At 36.7% G+C, this 8,976-nt stretch overlaps 1 long non-coding RNA gene across 1 annotated transcript; it reads right to left on the minus strand.

The window, feature by feature from the left end:
- Nucleotides 1-4,510: 4,510 nt before the first annotated feature.
- LOC148223847 (uncharacterized) lies at nt 4,511-8,739 on the minus strand. The gene is made up of 3 exons (XR_015803533.1): nt 8,232-8,739; nt 7,655-7,709; nt 4,511-5,104 (listed from the first exon to the last, which is right to left on the minus strand). It is a non-coding gene; the product is annotated as an uncharacterized LOC148223847 (long non-coding RNA).
- Nucleotides 8,740-8,976: the final 237 nt, after the last annotated feature.

Genomic DNA, 8,976 nt, shown 5'->3' on the forward strand with positions numbered 1-8,976 from the left:
CTGTAACAATACCAGAGGGAAGGATAAAACTTCCATGTCCAAACACACTGATCTGTTAGTCTATATATGAAAAAAATACTCTCCCGAAGGATGAAGTTCAAAAAGAAAACTAATTAAAGATATTAAACATGGAAATTTTATTAAATAGGGCATTGAAAAATACATTAGGAAGCTAAAATCTGAAGCTCTCCTGGGAGAGCTTGTTTATCAAATTTCCAAGGCAGTTTATGGATCAGATAGTTTTGGGCAAGTTCAACAAGGCTCAAATATTTTTCCATTGTTTGCATCACTAGACCTTCAAACCTCAGATTCACTGATATCATTAATCACACTTAGTGATAAGCAAACATGAAAAGATGGAGCCCTCTCATTCTGAATGTATTCAGATATGGATTCAGATTAATATTTGGTTAATTTATCCATATTTCTATAGTTTATGGGTACTTATTTATGAATTGTAAAAGACAGCACAGTGAGAAGTTAAGCAGCCTATCCAAAGCAAAGACACCTCTTAGGCAAATATTTGGCAAGAGCTACAAAATGTTTTATGCTTGCAATTAACTTTGGGGTCATTTTCCATAAGAGCAGGGCTCTGGTTTGTCAAATCCACTATCATTAAGCCTTTTTTTTTACATTCACAGAACCTAAAGCCAGAATACATTGCTCATAGAATTTATTCAGTGATGCCTATATAAATTCCCTAAAATCTTCTGGTTAAACCTGTTAATATTACTTTAAAAGCCTTCTAATCTTGGAGACTTTAGCTCATGGAACTGATCATGTACTTGGATAAACTTTTGAAATGCTAAATTTACCTTTTTCTTAAACTGTGTGACTCATTTCTGATGTAAATTTGTCTGTCTTTGGACCCCAGAGATAACATTTTGTTTGTTCAGTGATTTCTTTTGTCAATATAGACATTTCCCCTTCATCCATATGGTGCCTATCCATAAAACGTGACCAGACTGAGATCCCTTGGCTTCCCTGTAGGATATTTATGAGTAGATAATAATCTTGCATATGACAGGGAAATTGCAAGGCTTGGTTCTTGTCTTCAGGGAAACTTATTTGATTTTTTATATAGTTGCTCCTGCAGTAATACTGTTCACTATGGCAGCCAAGGCAATGATGATTTCTGATGATGCTTAGAGTTTGCATAAAAAATTCCTTGTTTCCTAAGCTTTTCTGTACAGTTGATGGCATTTCTTATCAGTCATCAAGGGGAAAAAAGAGAAAAGCACTCAATTTTCAGGCTTTAGCCATTCCTTTCTCTTGCCAGAACATTTGAGAGTAAAGTTGTTTGCAGCAGATACTGCTTTAAATATGATATCATATTCCAGTGCCACCTACATTTCTAATTAACCCTGGTTTTATAGATAGATAGATAGATAGATAGATAGATAGATTTACTTTTTTTTAGATTCACCCCAAACTACAGCAGAGAGATCAGAATCTATTAATTTTGTGACTCTAGTCAATAAACCTTAGTTATGTATGTATGGAATAGGCTTTGGATGCAAGAAAAGGAGGCTTTATTTTCTTAATATTCTTAATATTTTTTAGCAAACACATTCTTAACTTTTAAGTAAACTGTTCAAAGTTAGTGGCACTCTGTGATTTATGTGCTTCACAGGTTCACAGGATTTTGGGTAAATATGGTTTTGAACTTGTGTTTGTGTTTGTAAAGACAGGTACAGCTGGAGTACACATTGTGAAATTGTGAGGAATTTTGGTGATTGTTTCACTACATAGCTTTAATTATAGGAAGTCAACAAATAAACAAACAAAAAAGACAAAAAGTAATCAAAGAAGTATTGAAGACTGCAGATCAGAAGAAAGATTTATGATTAAATTTGTAGATTCCCCAAGTTAAAGAAACCAAAAGGTGAATGAATCAACTGGGGAAACCTTGAGTTTGCTCAATTTGTGATCCTGGAAATGTTATTTTTTTCTAGATGTCCTTGTTCTTTTAGCTGTATCAAATGGCTCTTCTTGCAGAATGAATAGCTATTATCCCAAATTATCAAAAATTATCTGCATGGTGATGGAATATTTGCAAGAATAGGAAGGATCAAAAATTTCTGCTGTGTAGGTCTTTTAGTATCAATGTATTGCTTTTGATTATTTTTCCTCATAAACTAGTTAACAATTCCTCCAGTACCTATTTACCTACAGAAATAATATTCTGGTAATTCTTAACTACAAGATATATTTAATTCTAGGGTTAAAATTCAAGTCTGTGAATGATTTTATGTAACTGTAGAATGAATTTGCGTTGTTAAATTGATTCCTTTCCAACCAAAACAGAAAGAAGGAATAAAACAAAACAAATAAAAATGAACAATAGCTTATACTTCCCTTAATGGCTTTTTACAAATTGCAGGGTTATGCCATTTTTCATGGGAAAATTATTCTTCTTTTTCTAATTCAAAATTTCAGTTTTAAAATATGTTTCTTCAGCTTGTCTATTTTATGCTTTTTCCAGTAGAATAATCAGGTGTGCAGAGCTGTGATCCAGCAGGTCAAGGAAAAGTACTGGGGCTCTTTAAGCCTCATGTAAAAAATGATTGTTCTTCCCAATGGGAAGGGATTTGGAAGGGCCAGTTGAATCTGGAAAATGGTCACAGGACTGGTGAGCAGCAGCAGCACTCACACTATTGCAAATTTAATGAAATAATTACCCACAGTTTCAGACTGTAAAATGTAGGTATCCTCATGTGATTATTGCCACTGCTTCACCATGCTCCTGCTTTCCATACATAGACAGATATTTTAGTATATTATGTATTTTTACACTTTTATGGTGAAATGTTAAAACTTGAGGTGTTATCATCAATAGATTCTGAAATGTCCAACACCAGTCTGGAAAACTAACTTAACAGGTGAAGTTAAAGTTGTGGTTTTCAAATATAACCCACACTTATTTCTATCACCCTGAGATGCTGTTTCCCAAAGTTCCTCCTAAATAAAGTGATATATTATTTTTATTATTATTATTGTTGTTGTTGCCATTCCCTTTGTTTCTATTTCTTTGCACCTCAGCAAAGATTTAGCATCCCCTCAGAGACGCCAGCCTGTGAAGAAGGATGTAAATAACCACCACCAATTACAACTTGAAGGTGATTTTATATAAAATTAATTGATCATTTCTGATCAATGCCTGATAGATCCAAATCCCTGAGAGAGAGACTGACTGCAAGCAGAAAACCTCCCTTTTGCAGATCAAATGCCCAGTGATGAGGAAAAACTTCCCCTTTTCCAGTCTCAGCATCCTTTTCCCAGACAAATCCTTCAGAACTGTCTGAAGCTCCAACCAGAATCTACCTCACTCAGAAGAAACACATATTACTCATTTTTAATTCATTATCCCTCATTTCAGCTATAAGCTTTTGACTGCTTCACTGTGGTTAGATTACTTCTTTTTTCTTTCTAATATCTCACTGGCCCAGCCATTCACCCACTGCCAGATTCATTTCTCTGTAATGCCATAGATGAGCTGTTTCCATCTCCAGTGTTCTTAAGAACATTAGTTTGTAAAAGGCTCCTTGCAATACAGAATTATACAGACAAAAAAAGAAGTCAGAAGCACTTACAGGAAAAGGAGATTACACTAGATGTCTTCATCCTGACACTTAAATAGAGCGTGACACTCTTAAAATATTAGTAGAACACGGGACACCAAGAAAATAGTAACATATTTGTGTTCTGTTAACAAAAAAAGAGAGATATGTAGGTGCATAAAGGGAGATTCAAAGCCAAGAATGACAGGGTGGGTTAGGAAAAAAAAAAAAAAAAGATCTAGTAAGGTAGTAAGACTATCATGTGGAGAAAACACATTGTACTTTATAACAGATGAAAGCTTCTGTCTGTGGCATGAAAGAGATAAAAAAAAAAAGCAATAAATTCTGCATAATCCAAACTCATTGTTCAAGCCATGCACTGCTCATTCCCTGGCACCAGCCAAAGGATAAACATCAGTGCTATGTGTGTAAAGGCTGCTCTCATAAATATTTAAAAAGTACTACACTGAGTCAGTGCAGTAAATAATACCATATATTAAAATAGATGGAATATGTGAATTAAGGTCACTTGCTGGCACAAAGAATAGAGGCATCAATCTAAGCCTGCTCAACCCTGGGATCAGCAGATTCAGTTTTTTCCCACTCAAAGAAAAATTAACTGAAATATGTAAAGAGAAAGCAGTTCAAGCCTGTGACCCTCTCAAGTGCTGCTTCTGGTTCAAGAACAGTTTACAGGGGAGAGGAAGAAAAAAAGTGAAATGAAAACTTCTCCCCAGAATAAGCAGTTCCCCATTTGGTTCTCATTTGTTTCCTATCACGTTTAGGGAATATTAAAACCCTCTTCTTCTCTGTGACATGTGAATTTCTGATCAGATATATAAATAAATCAAGGACAATGTATTGTTTGTCTTTCAATGTTTTTCATGTAAATATACACAGCCTTGTACATGGGGAAATCGACTGCACGTAGGGTTAAATTGTCTTTTTATTTTTGTGGGATTTCTTTAGTGTTGGCCAGTATCTCAGTGCAAAATTAGAGAGAATGTTAGAAAGAATAAACATTAAAATAAACATTTTATTTATTACACATGAATTTTCTTCTATGTGTAAGTTCACAGGCTGCAAATGAAAATGTTTCATGCTGAGATTATTCAAATGCTCAACAGGAAGAGAGGCAGAAGGTCTTCAGTGGAAGAGAATTTCACCAGTAAATCATTCTTTGAGGAAGAAATCCAGCTTTTTGAAGTGATTCTGCTAGAATGATATCCACACTCCTTAATTTTAACCACTGCAGATGTTGTTTACCATATCTCTACCTCCCAAGCCCATCCTACAAAACAGTTTCTCTGTCTTGGAAACAAAAATTACATTTTTTAAGGTTTGTGTATCATCATCCCCAGTACTAAAAGTCAGTTGCTGTTTTTGTTTTTGAACAGTAACCCCACAAAAACCCTGTATCCCTTACAACAGCTCCTTCTTTGATGATGAAATATCTTCAACAGAGTTAAAAATTCTTCTGTTGCTGCAGGCAAAGAGTGATGGGAAAAACCCCAAACAAAAAACATGGGTAGTTGATCTCATGACTATAATGAGGAAAAGATAAAAGGAAAAAAAATAATTTGATTAGTAACAGGATATTACATTTATGAACACTATCTAAAAGATGTTCCACGCCTGCCTATTTATTTTCCTCCTCACCAGGGCGGTTCCTGTATCAAGCTCATAACAATTTGTAAATGTGTGAATGCATTGGTTTTAGAAAATTATCGATTTGAGAATGTCAGGGGATGAAATATTCGCTGTCCACCCAAGTATAATGTTGCAATGGTTAATTTCATTCATCCTTAAAATGTTTCCCTTATTTCTGTTCTGAATATGTCTCCCTCCAGCTTCCAGCTATAGTGTCTCATTACACTTTTGTCTGCTAGATCAAAGGGGTCTCTTCCCTCAGAAATCTTTTTATGTTAATACTGATCATCCATAATTCTATAATTTTAATTTTGATGTTATTGAAGCTGATTTGAGTTTTCATAACTTTTTTTTTTTTTTTTTTTTTTTTTTTTTTTTAAAATTCTTGAACTTAGTGAATACAGGAATGTTAAGTAGCAATGCCTGACGTATTTGATATTGCTTTATTTTAGTCTCTGCACCTGTTTGATAACCTGAATAACTATTGATAGTCTGGGGGGATTTCTAAATGTCCCTGTCAGTAATTTTCTTTATTCTAAAATATTTTCCAAAACCTGCAAGATTCTGGAAAATCTCTTTTTATTGCCATAGCCAATGTCCTTGTCATGGGATAATGTTTAAAATCCTCCTTTTTCTGCCTGAAGTGATATTATACTTTTAGAAAGAGACGCACTTGAGAAAAAAATAAAGGTCAATCCTTGAGACCTGGTATGTAACAGGACATGGAAAACAGTTTAAAGGTAAATCACATTATGAAATTTAGCTAGTCAGTATAATTTTAATTTTGAAGAAACTGCTTTAAGGCAGCCTCGCACTGACCCACTTTCATGCTGTCATTCCCTCGATAAAAATTGATAACACATCCTTGCCCTTGCAGAATTTCCATATTGGCAGAGGAAATTTAACTCCCTGCATGATTAATGGCCCAGGCAGTGCTCTATCAAACATGCAGCGTGCACTGGGATATCCAATGCCTCTGACAGCCCGAGGGGGATGATCCTTGGGAGGGGTGGAGAGCAGACCGTGACAAAATTGCAGTTGCTGATTCCTCCTGCCACATCAATAAAATGGCACCGCACAACAAATGGGACTCTTGACCTCATCACTTACAGTGGAGCAGATCATTTGTATAAACAAGTTATTTAGGTGCTTTAATGTACTTTGTGGTTGATTAATAGGGCTTCCCTTCACCTTCTGCACGTCAGATGCTAGAGAGTGTTTGAGAAGGGAGAGAAGCAAGGCACAGGCCTGGGGGTGAAGCAGCATGCTGGAAATTTGAATTCTGTGCAGAGCTTTCCTGCAGTTCTAAATCGGGTAAAGGACATATTTGCTAAGGCTTCACCTTAAGAAAGTGTCATGCATGAATAAGCCTGTAGGTGCTATAGAAATACTCCAGAAATGCTAATTTCATGGCAGACTTTTTGTATGTTAGTGTGAGACTTGTGCCAAGCAGCACAGCAACCTAATTTTTAAACAGCTCAGCTGGTATTTGCTCTTCTGACTACAGATATCTGTTCTCCTAGCAAGCCATTAAATAGTGTTCATCGTGCTTTAAGTAATTTTTCTCTTTCCTTCATCTCATTTTTGGAATTTGAAAACATGGGAGAGAACAGAGCAGTTCCTGTCACGGCCAGAGCTCATCTGGAACGTTGTGCTGTGTGAATTCATAGGCAAACGAGGATTTGCAATAAAGGCAATGTTTTATTGAACCAGTGATTTAAACTAATGTTTTCCAAAGTAGCAAAGTGTTCTGTGACCATCTGTTTGACTTGTAAGGAATGGATTTCCAAAGGTCACTCCAGGTATCCCAGGATTTCAAGTTGTCATCTGTTTCTGAAGTATGAGGCAGGGAAATGATTCAAAGGCAGGGCTGTCTGGTTTCTGGGTTATTCCCATCATGCAGAAAAGTCTTTCACTCCAAAGGACTCCACCTAAGCCACTTATAGAGCCACCATACCAGGCAGCCTGCACCTGTTCCTTTTCCTGAAAATAAAAAATGTCTGCATTTATTTTAATTTTCTAAGGAAACTTTCAGGGTTTTTTTTTGCCTTGGGCTTCTTTTTCTTTGGTTTTGTTTTGGTTTTTAGATCAAAGCTATTTAAATAATTTCTGATTTTGTCTACTGGAAAAAATAAAGCATTAATGAGGCAGATAAAATTCTTTATTCACTTTACAGTTTTTATTTCTGTCCTTTTCTTTAGACCTAGATTTTGGAAAGTCTGGCTAATTCTTTTGCTTTTGTCTTTCTTATGGTTTCTTGGCACTGTTCAAAGTCAAAAGAGGACATTGCTGAACACAACAATAAAATCTGATCTTAAATTCCACTTCCAGCTAGAGAGAGAAAGAGCTTAGACAACTGTCAGGAATACCTGTTCTTGTCCATTATAAATTGTAAATCTTGTCCAAAATAATTACAAAGTTAATTTAAAAATCAGATTGCTTACCTATACAGTCCAAGTCATTTAGAGAGGCTCTTTGAATCCCCATTTCTTAAAAGAGCTGCAAGAACAAGCAGACTGCATTATGCACTCCTATGTGAAGCATTATTTTACATATTTTCATATTTTGCTACATTTTTTGTGCATTTTCCCTTTTATTAAAGCAAGAGTGAAACATTTTATATTTTTGCCTACTTCACAATGGTTGGGTTGTACGTGAAGAAGTACTGGTCTGCAATTTAAGCTACTCCAGCTTATTCAGGCCTTCATATTGTCCTTAATAGTTTGCCTTTCCTTCCACAACCCATGCACTGTACTATTTATCCCCCAGCAAAATTCTCACTCTGCTCCCCCAGTGTGTAATTTCCAAGGAAATATCTCCTCACTTGATGGAAGCCTTATGATTAACCAATGAACCACATTAACTAGAATATATTCAGCTTTTCCCAGAAATGCAGGAGGAGAAAAAAAACCAGATGCTGCTCTTGGTTGAAGGAAGAAAAATGATTTCTGGGAAAGGCTGTAAATTCAATGCTCTGTAAAGTCTGTCCATGCTCCCCCTCTGGAACAGAGCAAAACTCACCTTCCTCCTAATTCCAGAAGGTATCTTGTATCTGCAGATAATGGGCTCACAAGGTTCTTACAGCTTCTGGTGGTTGGCAGAGCTCTGAAAATCATCAGTATTGACTTTGAGTGTTCTGCTCCATCTCTGGATGGCAGGGAAGCAGAGGAAGATGAACCAGGCAGAGCTGGGCTGCTCAGTGCTGCTCTGAATTGTGCTGCCTTTGCTGCCATCCCTCCTTCTGTGCTGGGTGATGGTGAGTGTGGGCAGGACTGACCCACAGCTCCTGTTTTCCTGCTCCTGGATTTTTCCTGGGTGGTGTTTGCACAACCTGTGCCTGTCTCTGCACTGAAGAACACTGACCTTTAATGCTCACATAAATACCCAGCAGTGTATTAAACCCTTTGAGTGTTATGTATCGATCTCCACATCACCCCAAGTGTTTTATCAAGCAGTGACATCACCTGCTTGGCAAAGCTCTTTGTCTTCCCTGGTGCTCACCTGTCCTCTCTGCATGGTGGCTAAATCGTGACAGAACCAAAACGTCCTGGTTGCTGTTTGTCTGATCAATATTAATTTGCACAGCCAATATTCCTGGTGTTTCAGGAGTCAGGGGTCAGGGCCTGGTGCAGCTTTCAGCACAGGAGGGGTATTTCTTTCCTGGAATTGTCATTATTCTTCTCTGTGATCTTCTCATCAGGAAACTGCTGTGTTTCACATGTTCCCAGCAATGTGAGCAGAGAGGAGCTCAGACCAGTACCTAGAT

The sequence above is a fragment of the Sturnus vulgaris genome, chromosome 4 (assembly GCF_052056855.1).
Source record: "Sturnus vulgaris isolate bStuVul1 chromosome 4, bStuVul1.hap1, whole genome shotgun sequence".
NCBI classification, from domain to species: domain Eukaryota; kingdom Metazoa; phylum Chordata; class Aves; order Passeriformes; family Sturnidae; genus Sturnus; species Sturnus vulgaris.